Below are 16,045 nucleotides of genomic sequence, written 5' to 3' on the forward strand. Positions count from 1 at the left end.
TATGTCACTTTGAATAATACATTCCAGTCTTGATATACAAGCAAAATCCCAGCTTTTGGCGTTAAAAGCCAACTCACTATAGAACCATTAGTCATGCTTCTAGACTTCATTCATTTTTGCCTGGAAAGCACATGGACTACCATATCAAGTAAGCTAAGAGACTTAGGACCCCAAGTCAAATCAAATAAAAAGACTTAGGGCTATGGTATCTTTCTGAAGTCATAGAGGGATTTTTGAAAATTGCACATAATTAACTGAATGCAAGAAACTAATCAAAGCCCTTAAAATAATAAATTATTCTTAGAATTAATGCAAGATTCCTGTTCCAAAGTACATTACTAACCATGGTGCTCACAACCATTTGTTATGCCCGAACACAAAATCAGCTCACTCAGGCAGTGCAGACTAAAGCTTGTATAATAGCTTGGTTCCTCAGCACATCTCAAAGCAGTTTACAAATGAAAATGGACTGATATGACAATTGTTGGACATGCATAGCTTCCACTGAAGTCACAAAATGCATCTCAAGTTTAAGCCATAGTTAAAGAGCCTGTTTTTGCACGTTACTCACTAAAACTCTCCCTGTCTTCAAGACCCAGTAAACTAAGCAGGGATGCTTTCGTGAATGGGAAGTGCTGAACAGTGCTCTCATGGAATTTCACAACGTTCTTATTATCATGCTCCATTACCCCTTGCTACATCACACCTCATTTTACAAACAACACCATATAAAGGATCAAAGCAGTCTGCAATACCATAACAGTAGAAGAACCTAGAGGAAAAACAAAAAGGAAAAAAAAAAAAGTTGATAAGCAATGCAAATGTAAGTGGTGGAGTTAAGAAGAACCCACGATGCCTGGTTGTCAATCTTATGCTTTAACCTCGAGGTCAAGAAGCCCTCTTCTGCTGTCATTGCCACAACAGACCATGAACTGAGAGTGAAAATCTGTGGGGAAACAAGGAAAATATGAGAAAGCACCTCTTTGGGCTTGGAAAAGAGAAAAAAAAAAAAAAAAAGAAAGAAAAAGAAAAAATCACAGATCTCTTGTTTCTGATAACCATATTGCAAGACTGGGGACCAACGTCTTGTATATATATGCAAAGCCAGTTTAAGACTCTTTTGCAGTGCAGGCAAAAGTGATCTCTCCAGCCCCATGAATAAAAGGCCAGGCTACTTCTTCAAGGAAAAGTAGGGGAACAGAGAGAAGGGGCTGAACTTGGATGGAGAGGAAAGGGAGCAGAGAGCCAGGCTCACCCCTCTTCTGCCAAAGAGGTGGGGGACACCCTGATCCCTCCTGTAAAGCTGGAGGCAGCTGCCCACACAGCTTTCCAAAGCTCTGGCACAGGCAAAACAGGCAGATGGGGTTATTTTACCACCCTTTCAGTCTGCAGCCCTAGCCTGCTGCCTGCTCTTTCTATGCTTTAAGCCCGCCTTGCTTACACAGCCCAGTGTAAAATTTTTCATTCATGTAAGTGTTTAGCTTCAGCTAGCTTTGCAAATGGTTATGCTGTTATTTTCCCTGGAAATAGCTACAGAAAATTGAAAGCTGCATTCTTTCCTATGCATGCATCGAAATCCAGAAGATTAAACAATCTAAATCTTTCTTTCTTTCCAAATATATTTACCCCTCCCCCCCTTTTTTTGACATTATCCACCATTTTCTTGGTGCTCCCCATTAATTATTTGGAAGTTTTATAGCTTTCTTTGAATTCATACTAGGTTTTCCAGCCATTATATTTTTAATTTCACAGACAAGATTTTTAATACATTGTCTACTGCAGCAATAAATCACTTAATGTGTTAGAAAGCAGATTGCTTAGTAATTGCCATATTATATACTATACTGATGCTAGCATTTTAAACATGATTGAGTTTTCAAACTTAGAAACAACGTAAAGAGAAAGGAAAGAATGCAGTATAAATATAAACAGCAATCAGCAGTCATTGTTTTCACTTGCATTACAATTAATTATTTTTTTTTATAAACTTACTAAGACAACTTTATCTACCACTTGTGACTCAGTCTACTGTTAAGATTCCAGTATCAACTACCCTTCTCATCTCATTGTTCTCCAGATTTAGAAGGAAACAGTACACCCTCCCATGGATGTGGTAAAAGGAGCTGAGAAAAATGTGTGATTTATCAGTCACTAAACCAGAAAGAGATTGAGAGATTTCAAAGGCAAAAGCATTCCTAAGGAGAAGACCAGGGATTTATGGTAGACTATCACAGAAAATCTGCCTAAGTGAAAATGCAATACTCTTCCTTATTTTTTTCACAGCATTTAAAACTCTCTCATAAGAGCCAGAACAATTATATTAGTGGTAAATATTGACTTTTCTGGTAGACTTTATTACTCTATTGCCACAAGATCTATTCTTATTACACACGATACAGTATCACATCTGGACCTGTATTCACACAGAAGACAAATATCAACCGTTCTGTTACTGCTTTGGGCCCACATTTGGACAGCCTAAAGCTTCCCTGTGTTTAGCCTTTCCTATTGCATGTCTTGGCACCTTCAAAGAGATATTATCAAACAACATTTGGCACATTGGTAGGCACATTGGCAGGCACATTAGCTTTAAGCCATCTGAATCTGGGCTTTTAACACAGCATCCCAGTGAAGTGAATGTCATATGACATTCAGTGCAGAAAGGCGCTAGTAGCAATTTCCACTCTGACAACAACTTAGTAACATCAAGGAAGCCACTATCTTTATCTTTTGTAATATGGAAGAGAGTATATAAACATAAACAAATGATATATGTATATCTATAAATTATTATTTTATTTTTTCGCCTTATGGTAAAGCCTAATACCTGTGATATTGTTTACCTTTTCAGCAGCCTCAAGTTTTCACATGCCTCTCTAAACACGTATGGACTTTTTTTACCACAGAAAAATCTCCAAGAGGAGCACATCAGAAAAGGAAATTGTAAATTAAAGAGCATAAATTCAACTTGTTTCATGACAGCAGTAATCTCCACCCCTTTTTCAAAATAGGTAGTTTACCAGAACTGGTGTCTCTCTTACTCTTCCTAAGATGTTTAATTTCAGACCTCAACCCCAAATATTCTCATTTGGAACATAGTCCTGTTGTGCTTCTACAATTGTACTCAGGGCAAGGAAATGAGGCACCTTGTAAGCTCCTGTCTACAGGAGATCCTGGGAGAAGTGGTCACAATCCCAGGAAGAGAAAGTGTGAAGATGAGGTACGCAAACTGTACCAAAAGATAGCACAGAAACACTTTTGAATGGAACTCTTTGGGCTTTTTCTAAATTCCTAGAATTTTGAAGTGAGAAGTTTCATGATGAAGATTTCCATAGAAGCCAACTGGATTTGTGTGAAAGTCCATTTAGTAAAACTCCATAAATTCCCATTAAGAACTGATTTTAACAGAAAACTGTTAATTGTTCACTCATTTCTTACTGCTTAGGAAACAGCTTTGTAGGTAAAACCCAGTCTCCAGCCAGGCCTTCCTCTATCCAGCCCTCTAGCCGAGAACTGACGATGCAGTCACTTTGCTTCATTCTTAGTACTGTGAAGTCATTTCATACAGTTATTACGTATTTGATGCAATTTTATAATTTTTGGTTGCAACAGAATAGTTATGGGGACAAGACAGAATAAAGCAATTGGTGTCCTCACAATCCTCAACATTTTTCTTTGCAGCAGTTATCTCCATCACGATAAAAATACTTCCTCTTTATTTAGGTTGTTATACGACAATGCTAAATGAATGTAGCTTGTGAGTAATTAAATTAATTTACAAACTCTTTATTCCAGTGCAGGGTGACAGCTTACAGTGAAACTCCATACAGTTCCTGTATAATAATTGGCACTTGCATTGCACTCTACACTTTCAAAACACAACTATTGGCTAACCCATAATACACTTTTCTGATCCTTAAGGATGGCTGCATTGGTTAACAAAATAATCAGAGGAGAGCCATGCAAAGTCAACCAAAGAGTCAGTACCCACTGACTGTCAGAACTCCACCGAACTCACTATAAATATTACTAGCATCCCAAGAAGATACTTTACACTGAGTTGTTTTCCACTATACAGGAGCTGGATTTCTAAGATAGGTGCTAATTTCATAGCATCTAGCACACATGCAGAGCATATTATTCCCAGAAAAAAGTAATGCAGTTACACTATTCTTGGGACACAAGCTAGACTGTCTATATTTTACCCTCCAAGCCATAAAGGCAAATCACTCTTATTCAAATCTAGCTTAGATAATTAAAACCATTTGAACAGCCTCTGATACAGGTGGTGGGGTTCTTCACACAAAATTTTGCACACACAAACACGTGCACATGTAACATAGTGGAGGTTTTAAAACTAAATAGATTAATAAATAAATAAATAAGTAAAACATTGAAAGCCACCACAGGAAAAAAAAAAAAAAAAAAAAAAAAAAAGAAAGAAAGGCTTATAGCCACAACTGAAGTGCCTAGCTATACAACAAATTGTCACTTCACAAATGACATCACAGAAATCACAGAAAGGTTAGTGTGCCAAGTTCTTATAACTTGCTACCCTGTACACCCTTTCACGCTTGGTCCCTATTACCACATGCATGTCTCCATAATTTAGGGGATAGCTAACAAAAGGGATACTTTTCAGTATATATTCATAGAGTTTTTATGTTTATGCAAAAACTTTTGCAAAAGCAAACAAAGAAAATTACTCTCAGTCATCTCCTCTGCATACTCCCACATGATCTCTCCCATCTTGGTACAAGAAAGAAGGAAGACTCAGGTGTGCCACTGCAAATTCAGAAGGATTCTGAATTTTCCATGTGTATCTATATGTGCCTAAGCACTATATAGATACACATGGAAACGTGTTGCGTTTCACCCTTAACAGAGTGACAAAGATTTTATCAAGGTTTATGGAGTTTGGTTGGGGATGGATCCCACCATCCACAAGGCAAGCCCTGCCCCACATACATAGTTTAGCACCACGTAAGGATATCCTGAGTGCTGAGTGGCAACATTTGCTACAGCAGCTGATGAGTTTGACAACGTCAATGTTCAGGGCCAGATTTAGACAAACATAATGATCAGGATTTACTGAAAAGCAAAAACAACAAAAAGCCTGTGCTGATTCTCCCCAAGATAATGAAAAAATTTTAAGCACCAAGCAGCACCAACCATCAATTAAACTCAACATTTAAAAATGTTGTTTGAATGTTGTAAAGTCTGATTTTTCTATGTAATTCTGAGCTGTTCTGTGTAAACCATTCTAAAACAAACATGCAATATGTTGAAACTACTAAAACTGATAATTATTACTGGGGTTAAACACATGTTTTCCTTGCAAACTCCAACAGGAGCTAGAAGTCACCAAACAGTACTTCAGAGCGTCCAATAACAAAACTTCCAGAACAGGTGACTAATGCCAGATTTCGAAGTCCAAATTTAAGCAACAAAATATGATTAATCTGAATTTCTAGAAGTGATCACTCAGCAGTGCAGCAGATGAATATATTTCTATTTTGGACCTTAACTTTGAGCACCTGGCCTAGAAAGTATTAACTTTAATATCTTTGAAACCATCTTCCACTGTGAAGACAGGAGAGGAAAAAAAAAAAAAAGTACTTATGTACTTATAGATACTAAAGATTCTAAAAGAAAATGGATTCTCAGGTTAAAAGACACAGATTTTTTTTTTTTTTTACTTTGTAGATAAATTACATTCTATCTTTAAAGGCTTATTCATACTGAACTAGGGTTAATATATATCTATATATAAAACTAAACCAATTTAAATTTTATTGATTAAATATTGGTTTAATTCAGCTTTTACTTAAGTATCCAACTTAACCACTGTATGTTAATCCAAAGATGTGAGAGAGACTAAAATCAAAGATACTATGCATCTTCAGTGCATTGATCTATCATCAGTGCATTGATCTATCATGCACAAGGTTTTCATAATCAAAATAAATATTAAGCAGAAGGTTTTTTGTTTGTTTTGAGGCTGACATGACATAGCTTTTTTCAATGATTCCCCAGTTAATAAAGCACTGAGACTGACAAAAGAAATATAAATCTGATTATCTCTCTTGTCAACTGCCAGGTTAGTCATCAAAAAAAAAAAAATGGTGTAAGACAGAATGATATAGATCAAGGTCATAGGAAAAGGGGAATTTATTGTGCAGGTATCTCAGGTAGTAAAGATTTCCAGAGACAATGAACTGACTTGCTGAAAATCAGTTTTATATCAAGCACAGCTAAGCAAGTGTATGATCCAATACTGTATAGCTTCTTATCCTTCACACACAAAATCTAGGAATGTGTGGCATATTACAGCTGTGAAGGAATCTATTGAAGGCATCCCATGCAGCTCTTAAAATATGACTCTGGAGACTCCCCAAATTCCAGTTTCCAATGGCTGTGTGTGCATGTGTGTACTTATGCGAGTGCATAGCATGTTACTCACTGGCATTTCTGTGCTTCATAAAAATTACACATCCATTAAATATACCCCCCATCATTATTTATACTTTCATTGAATCTCTCTTATGTTGCCCCTCTCAGTAAATAGAGCCTGGAAGGCACACAGAGCAGGGCAACCATTTGCTGTTGTAAGTGAAACAATTTAAAAAGCTGTGCATGCCAGGGCAGTGCTCAGAAACAGCTGAGAGTTCTTCCATTTACATCTTTCTCCCTCTCTAGTTTATACTTTATTTCTTTTCTTCTCACACTCTGCCATCATTCTCACCCATATGTTGCAAGTAAAAATCAACTGATTTACCTACATGTCAAAATGCAAGTAAATAGATTGTCTTTGTCTCCTTGCTTGTATTGAAACTCTTTAATTTTCATTTTATACCAGAATACCAGTTTTGTTGATGATACTTTGCACCTTTTCTCTCTCCATCAAAACAATTTGCCTCAAAAATGATCCCTGAGATCATGTTGTTTAGTGAGTAAAACAAAGGCACAGTTGAGGTGTATGTCTCTTCACTGGTTATGGACAGACCTCAGGGAACAAGCTTAGCCAAAGGCCCCATTTAATTGAAACAAACAAACAAAAACTTAAATTTGTATTTGCATAGCTGCACAATATCATTAAAAGAAGAGATCCTGAGTGTGTCAGGAACTCAGTGTGTCATTTCTAAAATAAGAATTATGCAGGTGATGGAGCACTGGCACAGGTTGGCCAGAGCAGCTGTGGAGTCTCCTCCTTGGAGAGAGAGATTCTGTCACCTCCTGTGATATTTAGCAATGCTACCGTAACAACTTTCACTTTCTGTCAGACTTACTGGCTTTTATCAGCATAAGAGACCTCCACAAACAGGCTGCAATCCCTAGATGCTTTGGGAAACCTTCATCCTTTAATACCACAGAGCTCAATTCTCTCCTATAGTTGCTCTTTTGCCCTTTCTGAGGTTTTGCAAGCAGGGAAAATGACACCAGAGATTCTCTCTTCAATTTGTCTCTTTACTAAACACAAGAGCAAACACACCCTGAACTTAGAGGGGAGGTTTGAAAGCCATATATACTTTTTTTTCTTTTCTTTAGAAGATATTCAAGAGCAGTTCTCCAGAAACCCACAGAAGAATATGCTCATTTAATTTCAAACCAAAGTATGTTGTTTGCTAAGCACTTTTACATGGATTACTGCAGAGAAAGCTTAAGTTCTTAAAATTCATATTATGTGGGGACATAAGCTGATACAATGATTGTACAGAGGCCTTTATTTGAGTCTTAGCTTAAACACATGAGCATCAATTAATAGTGCGAAGTCTCATCCGATTTATAGACTGTTCCGTATTTTCAGTTTTGTTTCTACGTGAAGTAATTCACCTGAAGGCAGAGAACACCAGTTGTTGGAAGTGAAATCCTGAACTGTATTAAAATGAAACATGTTAAACCCTTTATATAAAAAAAAAATCTATTGCAGAGTCTTTTGTATCTTTACATGTGATAGGACAAGGAGTAATAGATTTAAACGAAGAGAGGGGAGGCTTAGATTAGATGTAAGAAGGAAATTCTTTACTATAAGGTGGCGAGGCTCTGGTTGTACAAGTTGCTCAGAGAACCCGTTGGTACCCCATCCTTGGCAGTGCTCATGGCTAGGCTGGATGGGGTTTTGGGCAACCTAGCCTAGTGGGAGGTGACCCTGCCTATGGCAAGGGTTTGGAACTAGATGGGTGTTCAAGTCCCTTCCAACCCAAACCATTCTGTGATTTTACGACTTTATAGCCCAATCACCCAGGACTAGCTTCAAGTTACCCTAGCAACCTCTAAACATGAAGTTGTGCAAGTTATTATAACGACCTTATAAAGACCTGGAAAAGCAGTAGCTATGAAATAGGACAGGCAAACTAATTGTAACTAAAGGAGAAATACAAGTGACACTGAAAGTAACTAAAAAACAAAACATCAAAACAATACATTTGCAATGAAACATACCTCTTTTGGATAGAATACATTTGTTTTCTAAACAAAAAACACTATTAAGAATTGAAAAAGAAAGGAAGTGAGAGAAGAAAAACAATGCAATGGGCTCTGAGCCCATAATTTCATTTTTTTTTTTCCCTCCATCTGGTTCTAAAGCAAATCTTCCTTGGGCTCCCCTCACTAAGCCAGCTGCATGCTCTCTGTTGTGGCTCCCCACACCTTCCCTACAGGGAGACTCAAGCATGCAGTCAGGAATGTTCCAGTCTATCGTTAAAAATACAAAATTAGCGTATTAATTTAAAAGATAAATGGTTTCTATACTATCACTGCAGTTGTAAAATTGATATTTCTGTTACTGCCAGGGAATGATTAAAAGGCCAGTATACAATCCACACATCTCCTATCCGTTGCTGCAAGTTCATGTTTTCCAGAAAAGCTGTCACATTAGGTCAAAAATAAGGGGAAAAAGTTATCAGCTTAGTGAATTTAAAATAGGGAAGAAAAGTAGGAAGAAACTTGATCCCACACGTAACAGTAAAATTAGCAGCTGCAAACATAACAGCTGTTGCTGGTATGATTCTTCATTTGTATTCCCAGTAAGACCAACTTTTTACTATGTGAGTACCTTTATAAAATAGTGAGAACAGGAACTTACTGAACTTAATTAATAAAATGACAAGGAAAAGTAATTTACATCCTCTAGTATGAAGTTTTAACAGATACACTATTTTTTCTGTATATATAAATAGAATTAAGCATAAAGAACTACATACAAACAATGAAAAACTAAGCACAGTCTGCACTAACTGAAGCTCAAAAGGAAGTGTAGAAAAAAAAAAAAAAGCACCACCATGACTTCAAGCTATCACATTTACAATGAAAACAAGAGAAGACAGGTTTTAAAAGGAAATCACATTTTCCATGCACAATTTCCTATAGCTGACACAGACAACCTTACAGAAGAATATACTATTTAAGGAAACATAAAGCCTGTTGACAGAAATGATCTAAATACATCTGAATTATGAAAAGAGTACTTAAACTGAAAGAGTTATGAAAATGAGCATCGAGCAAGCTCAGGAGTCTATAAGGAAGCAGAAACTGCAGTACAACACACTGTGATGGCTACATTACCCACAAACCCTAAATCATAGCATGAACATCATAAAAGCTTTAAGCTTTAACTAACACACAGTGTTAATGAATCTGCACATAAACATTGAGAAAATAAAAGAAAGCCATAACTTTTTTCATGCATAGTAAGTATTGGTTATTTCAGTCAAAGCGAAAAAAAAAAAAAAAAGTACTTTTTTGAGAACTTGACATTCAGTGTTGGACAAGGTACACTACATAACTGTGCTGGGAACATGATATTTTAACTTAACAGAGGAACTAAAATATAAACTTTTTTTGTGTCTTTGTACTTTTTTTGTAGCTTCCTACAAAGATTTAGCCTTAAAAGAGCACCCGAAGAGCCCCGGCAATATGGTGCTTACTGCATGGGGGCAGTGCCTGTAGATACAGGCAGAGTCACACAGGGACTAGAGCTGAGCTGCAGGAGAGCAGAAGTCATGGTAAGGATTGCTCAGATAAATAGAAAGGAAATGCTATCATTACAAGTGAAAAAGATTTTTAATTGTCCTTTTCATTTTAAAAATGGATTTGGGGTTTCCCCTCCCTTTTTTTTTTTTGCATGAATATTTTTTCTTTTTCCTCCACATCAGGTAAAGATAGCATAAAGTTTGCAATAAAATTCTGAGGTTGACAACTTTGGTCCAACACTGTAAAAAATAAAAGTAGTATATTCTCAGTCGTATACAGTAATTAGAGGCAAAATCTATACCTAGGGTATAATCCTATACTGACAGACAAACATGGGACTATCTCAGCAACTGCTGCATTTGTCCTGAGGGTATCAAAGCTTTATTTACAAGATCAAAAGAAAGAAGAACAGCAAATGTCAATCACAGCATCTAACCACGCACATTAACTGCTGACATAACCTGGAGCACTCAAGGATTAGTTTAAGTGCCAAAGTTTTAGTTTTTAAGCATTCAAATACCATTTGTTAGATTTTGATATAATACATGAAGTTGTGGGTTTTTGTCATGTAATACTGCAGAACACCTTAACTTATACAGAAATCTCTGCAACAAAGAAGCAATTTCTTGCTTACTGAACTGCTGCACTTCTCTTAAAGCACTACATGCTAAAATTATTAGGAGAAATAGTTTTTCAGTTTGTCACCTGAAGGCTGGCTAGTCTCTCTTCAGTGGGCACTTCATGTAGAATCACAGGAGGCAGAGGCCTGACATTTAATCAGTTGGAGAAAAGAGTCTATTGTTCTGTAAATTGGTTTAAAAATAAAACAAAACTACACAACCCCCCCATATCAGTTAATAAGGAAACCAGTGAAGTTGGAGACTTCACTATAAAAAGAAGTGTGCAGGGGGAAGCAGCCCTTTATATTGCTACCTGAATGAGAGGTAAAAACAACTCTAAGATAAGGAATTTTGTAATATATTCTGTATACTCTACCATAAAGTCCAGCTTTCTCATTTGCGTTATTACTTCCTTCTATATTCTCTTAAGAAATAGACAAGTTTCTCAATGAAATTTACTTAATGAGCTTCAGGAAGACAACCAAGAAAACACACTTCTCATTTCTTGTTTTTTATTAATCTTTACAGTGGTGACGTGTTCCAGCTGAAGAGAAGGAAAAGACTTTTCAAGCCCCTTTGGTCAGTAGGACAACATTCAGTGGAAGTATTACTACATGCTTGTCCTGCGCTTTCCTCATTCCCTGAGCTGTTGGCTACTGTTTGAAACAGGATCCTCAGCAAATGGACCTTTGGCCAGATCCAGCATGGTCATACCTAGATTAGGTTATATACTCTAATATATGTGCATGAAATATAACCTTAGTGTCTTGCATTCTTTGGCAATTAGATACAGGGACTTCCAGATGAAGGCCAACTGCTGTAATGCAACTATCAAAGTAGTTAAGCTATATCAGTTTTCAACAGCTGAGAAAAGGGGCCTTTAACATGAGCATTCACATTTCAAGGTACAGAAGAGATCTATAAAAAAACAAATAAATACAGTTAATTATTCTTCCCATATATTTTGTATCTAACTTATTTCTGAAGCATCTGAAAAGCCTAAACACCTGAATCAGGAATATTTGTGTCCATTGTACCAAAACAGGTGATAAACATTTATATTTTCAAGGCAGGAGCAGGGAATGAAATGGAGGTAAGGTTTAAAAAACATCCATGACTGCTCAGGAAGAAAGACCTGTAAGAATGACTCCTGGATTTGTACTCCCGCATTTTAAGAGCAGGTTTTGTTCACCGGTAGGTCTGAGGAATGCATAAAACAAGGAGCATGCTTTTGTAAAAGCTGATGCTGCTTATTAAAGTTAGGTCTGTTACAAGGCACTGTTCAAGCCTCCCAGGTTCAGGAACAAAAGAACTGAAAAGTGAATTTATTATCTTTTCTGCCATGAGATGCTTATAAGTTGTAAGTGCAGCTCTCCAATAATTTCCACAGCTAGTGCCTTCAAAGACAGATGCTGTGTATCCCAGTATCTCCATTTGATACTCTTTTTCTAACCTAAAAGTTAGTCACTGCACAGCAGGCTGAGCACAGTGACATCAAGCAAGCAGCTACCAGCTTGCTCCAAAGGTGATAAAGCAGAAATTCTCTCACTTGTAACAACTTTTTAACCTCTTCATTATGAGCTGGTCTAATCAAAAGGTAATCAATGAATGTTTTCCCTATATGCCAGCTGTTAATAAAGCAAGTTAATTGGCTTGGTTGAAAGATTGAAAGCACCTGGAACTTGTGACTGGTTTAACAGTTTTCTAGGGAGTGCTGTGAAGGAAAAACTGCAGAGAGACTGCAATGCAGCACAACACAGCTTGTAGACCACTGACACTGAATGTTTGGCAAAAATTTTAGGACTAAACTCTATCCCTTTTACAGTGCTGTAATGGGAAGGAACTTGAACATTTGAGATTGAGATTTGCAATAAAGCTTTTTAGCATTTTCATTAGGAGTCCAGTATTCTGTCTCCCCAACTCCCAAACTGTGTCTTATAGGACAAATTGTCTCTATTTTAACTTAAATTCATTTATAAATCCATTTCTACTATTTTAGTTTCACTGACAAAATGTGTTTGTTTTTTTTCTTTTTTCTTTTTTTTTTCCTTAATTACTTCTATATTGGGCTGTTATTTAACACTGTTGCCATTAAAAACAAAATGTCCTACATAAAAACATGGAAATGTATAAAACGTTTGCCTATGTGTTATATTTTCCCATTCTAATACACAAATATTTGTTTAACAAGAGCACAGTGATCCACCCTATGATGATAAGTCAGGCTATTATTTTGCAGAAGGAAAGGGTATACTCACTAGCTTCATATTTGTATGATCCTTTAAAAGAAATGTGAGAGTTGCTAGACTGGGAGTAGAGTTAAATTGCTTCTAAGAATATTAAAAATTGGAGAGCAAAACTAATTATGAGGGATTGGTTCCCCTTCTAATTTTATTCTAAGTAGCTTTTGGTCCTTAAATTCTCCTTAATTTCAATTCAATATTGTGCAGAAGATGTGAGCAATACATCAATACACAGAAGTCATCTTTTTGAAGCCTGCAGGATCGCTTGTGTACTTTAAATACACACCTCAACACTCACAAGGATGACCAGAGGTAAGAATGCTCAACATTACTGGACCTTCATTTACACTATATACATGTACATGAGATACAGTACACAGGTATTTTCAATTTTTAAAATAAAAGTAAGGAATTACTCAAACTAACAAAGAAAAAAAATAATGATGGGCATTGTTCCTACATCTATGAACATACTCTCAGTGTTGAGGTCTGCTTTTTAATCTCTGTGATTTGTTTTTCTCTTGCTTCTGATAAAATTGCCAAAAATCATTTCATGTAATTTGCATTTGTTTGGACTTTCATTCCTCTTCTTTCTATTCTTTTACTTCTCAGAGATATGAGGGAAACACAAACAGTGAGTGTACATGCAGAAGACAGGAATTAAAGAGCAGAAGAGCTGAATGAGAAGTTCTTGGTTCCTTATAATATGCCTTGTACTCCCATTCTTCTCCTTGTCATGCAAACCACTGCTTGTATCTTCCATTATCCCTTTGTTCACTGAATCCATACTCTTTTACAGAATTTTCTCCTACTTCCAGGACCATTTTCATCTGAGTTCTGCATGGTTCAGATAAGTGCCATCACCAACCACAAGTCTGACAGCATTCAAAAAATTCTGTGATGCTGTTATATTTTGACTGTGCTAGTCTTTGCATTTGTTTATTCCAGACAGGATGACAAACCAAAATGCCATATTATCAAGAGGAAAAACTATTCAAGTTGATGGCAAGCACTGGATTTTTTGCAGGAGTTGCCATTCTCATAAGATTTGCTTCCAAGTCTATGTACATATACATGTATATATATATATATATACATGTGAGGGGTGTTATAAGCTTACATAAACTTTTGACTGTTTGAAACAAGGAAAGTGAAATTTAAAATTTGAAAGCTGTTTCTATAGTATTCACCTCATCTTCTTTGCATGACAAACTTGATGATGTAATTTTGGAGGCATTATTGCCAACACAAATAAGCTTTGCTTTACTGCGTAAAAACTATATTATTGGAAAGTAAGCTTTCCTTACTAACAACTTTAATTGCTAATCGTCAGCTGGCTTATAGTATTGACTGGTACTTAAATTATAATCACTTAACACATGCAATATCAATAAATGTTCACTGAATATTTTTGTTTGAAACAAGCTCTAAAGGCTAAATAAGCTATAAGAGATAAAAATGGTATATTTTGGTTAATATTTGCCATGTCTATTCCAAACCAACTGAGGCTGTAGTAACAACAATTCACTTTCAGTATGAACATGGAAAAATCAAGCTACAAGTCTATTCTGCTTAGGCACTTTTTGGGAAGCATTTCCAAATGCAGAGCCCCTGAAGGAAGCACAGCTCTACAGTTTTAAGACTGTATTCTAAGATTATGTTTCATTCTTATGCTTCAAGATAAGATATGGTAAATGAGAGATCGGGTGTAAATTTCATATAAAGAAGAAAAAGAGTTGTGCAGGATCTTTAAAATAAAACATATATTTATACTGACATAGAATGTTTGTCTTTATGAATGATCTGTAAATCCCTAAGTAATTTTCTGTGAAGGCTACTTAAACAATGCTTTAAAGCATGTTTCATCTTCCTTTGCTGTTAGGGATTTATTTAAGAAAGAGAAACTTCATTTCACATGAACTTTGTCTACACAGTTTCTGTTAACCTGCATCTTAGGTTAAAATGAAATAATTTAGCAGCAAGATACAACATGCTGGATGATTACCGAGTGTTCTCACTACCTGAAAAAAATAGATCATTTCCTACAAAAAGGCTAACTTTCAGGCTCTGTTCTTCACCAGCTCCACTCTTTTCAGAGTGTCTTGAATGATTTGGATGAAACAGAAAACTGGCTATGCTTCGCAAAGTCATGCAGTTGGGATTAGTCTGCCCTCAACAGGGTTTTGGGAGAATGGAGCAGCAATATAAGAAAAAATGGAATAAACATGTAATATAATACTTGAAGGATTTTATCAGCAACATTTGAATTGCATGCTCACCAAAACTGAATTTGACATAGGACAGAGCTGATAGAATGTAGGGGAACAGTGCATCGACTAAAAGTTCAAATGCAATAGGAAAAATCTGTCAAACAGTGCATGTTTTGTGAGTTAACAATGGCATAAAACAAATCTGAAATGCCAGTGATTGCTACAAGTAGTCAGACACCATGGTGATAATTGCAATATAAAATCACTAGACAGCAAACAAAACTGCCGCAACAAACAGGCATGGCTTTATTTAGAATCCAGTGTGGATAGCTATCTGTCATGGAATTCCTTTTCAATACTTTTTCTCTGAAATAACTCTGATTATTGCTAACATATTTTGTATTAATATGTTCCATTTATTTAGCTAAAGATAGGCACTCGCAATTTCATTTGCTCTCATCTACACATTTCTTAGTACAGCCTAATTTATTCTGCTTGGTGACTCAAGTACAGATAAGCTGATAAATGGATGCATCATACCAGATCTGAAGCACAATTCTAAGTTTGATAAATAAAAGATGTTTTTCATTTTGTGTGCTATCATCAGGACTCAGAAAAACAAAAAAGTATCATGCTGCATAAACTCTGCAGGTACTAATTCATCTCCCCAGCATCTCTGAAAAAAGTGACTAGTGAATCTGTTTTTAGAAATGCAGTGTTTCTAAGTGTGTTTTCTCCAAGTGTTTTCTGAGACTTTCATGTGGTCTAGGCAGGGCACAACGATACAGGATCAACAACTAGGGTTCACAGGTCATAGTGGGACTTACGAATTTAGTTAGAATTATTTTACTGAAAACTGATAAAATGGTGCCAGCAAGTCTTCACTGACACCTGCATGTGCAGAACTCTCATGGAGAATGTTTCACAATGACAACTACTGTGGAGAAAAACTGTCTTTAGCTCCTATTAGAAAGTAATACCCCTGGATAGGCTAAATCGT

The 16,045-nt window shown here is 36.3% G+C and overlaps 1 protein-coding gene across 32 annotated transcripts in view; it reads right to left on the reverse strand.

The window, feature by feature from the left end:
- DLG2 (discs large MAGUK scaffold protein 2) overlaps positions 1 to 16,045 on the reverse strand; it is a 1,027,768-nt gene that overhangs the window by 194,998 nt on the left and 816,725 nt on the right. The window lies entirely within an intron of this gene.

This window comes from Anas acuta, chromosome 1 (assembly GCF_963932015.1).
Source record: "Anas acuta chromosome 1, bAnaAcu1.1, whole genome shotgun sequence".
NCBI classification, from domain to species: Eukaryota; Metazoa; Chordata; class Aves; order Anseriformes; family Anatidae; genus Anas; species Anas acuta.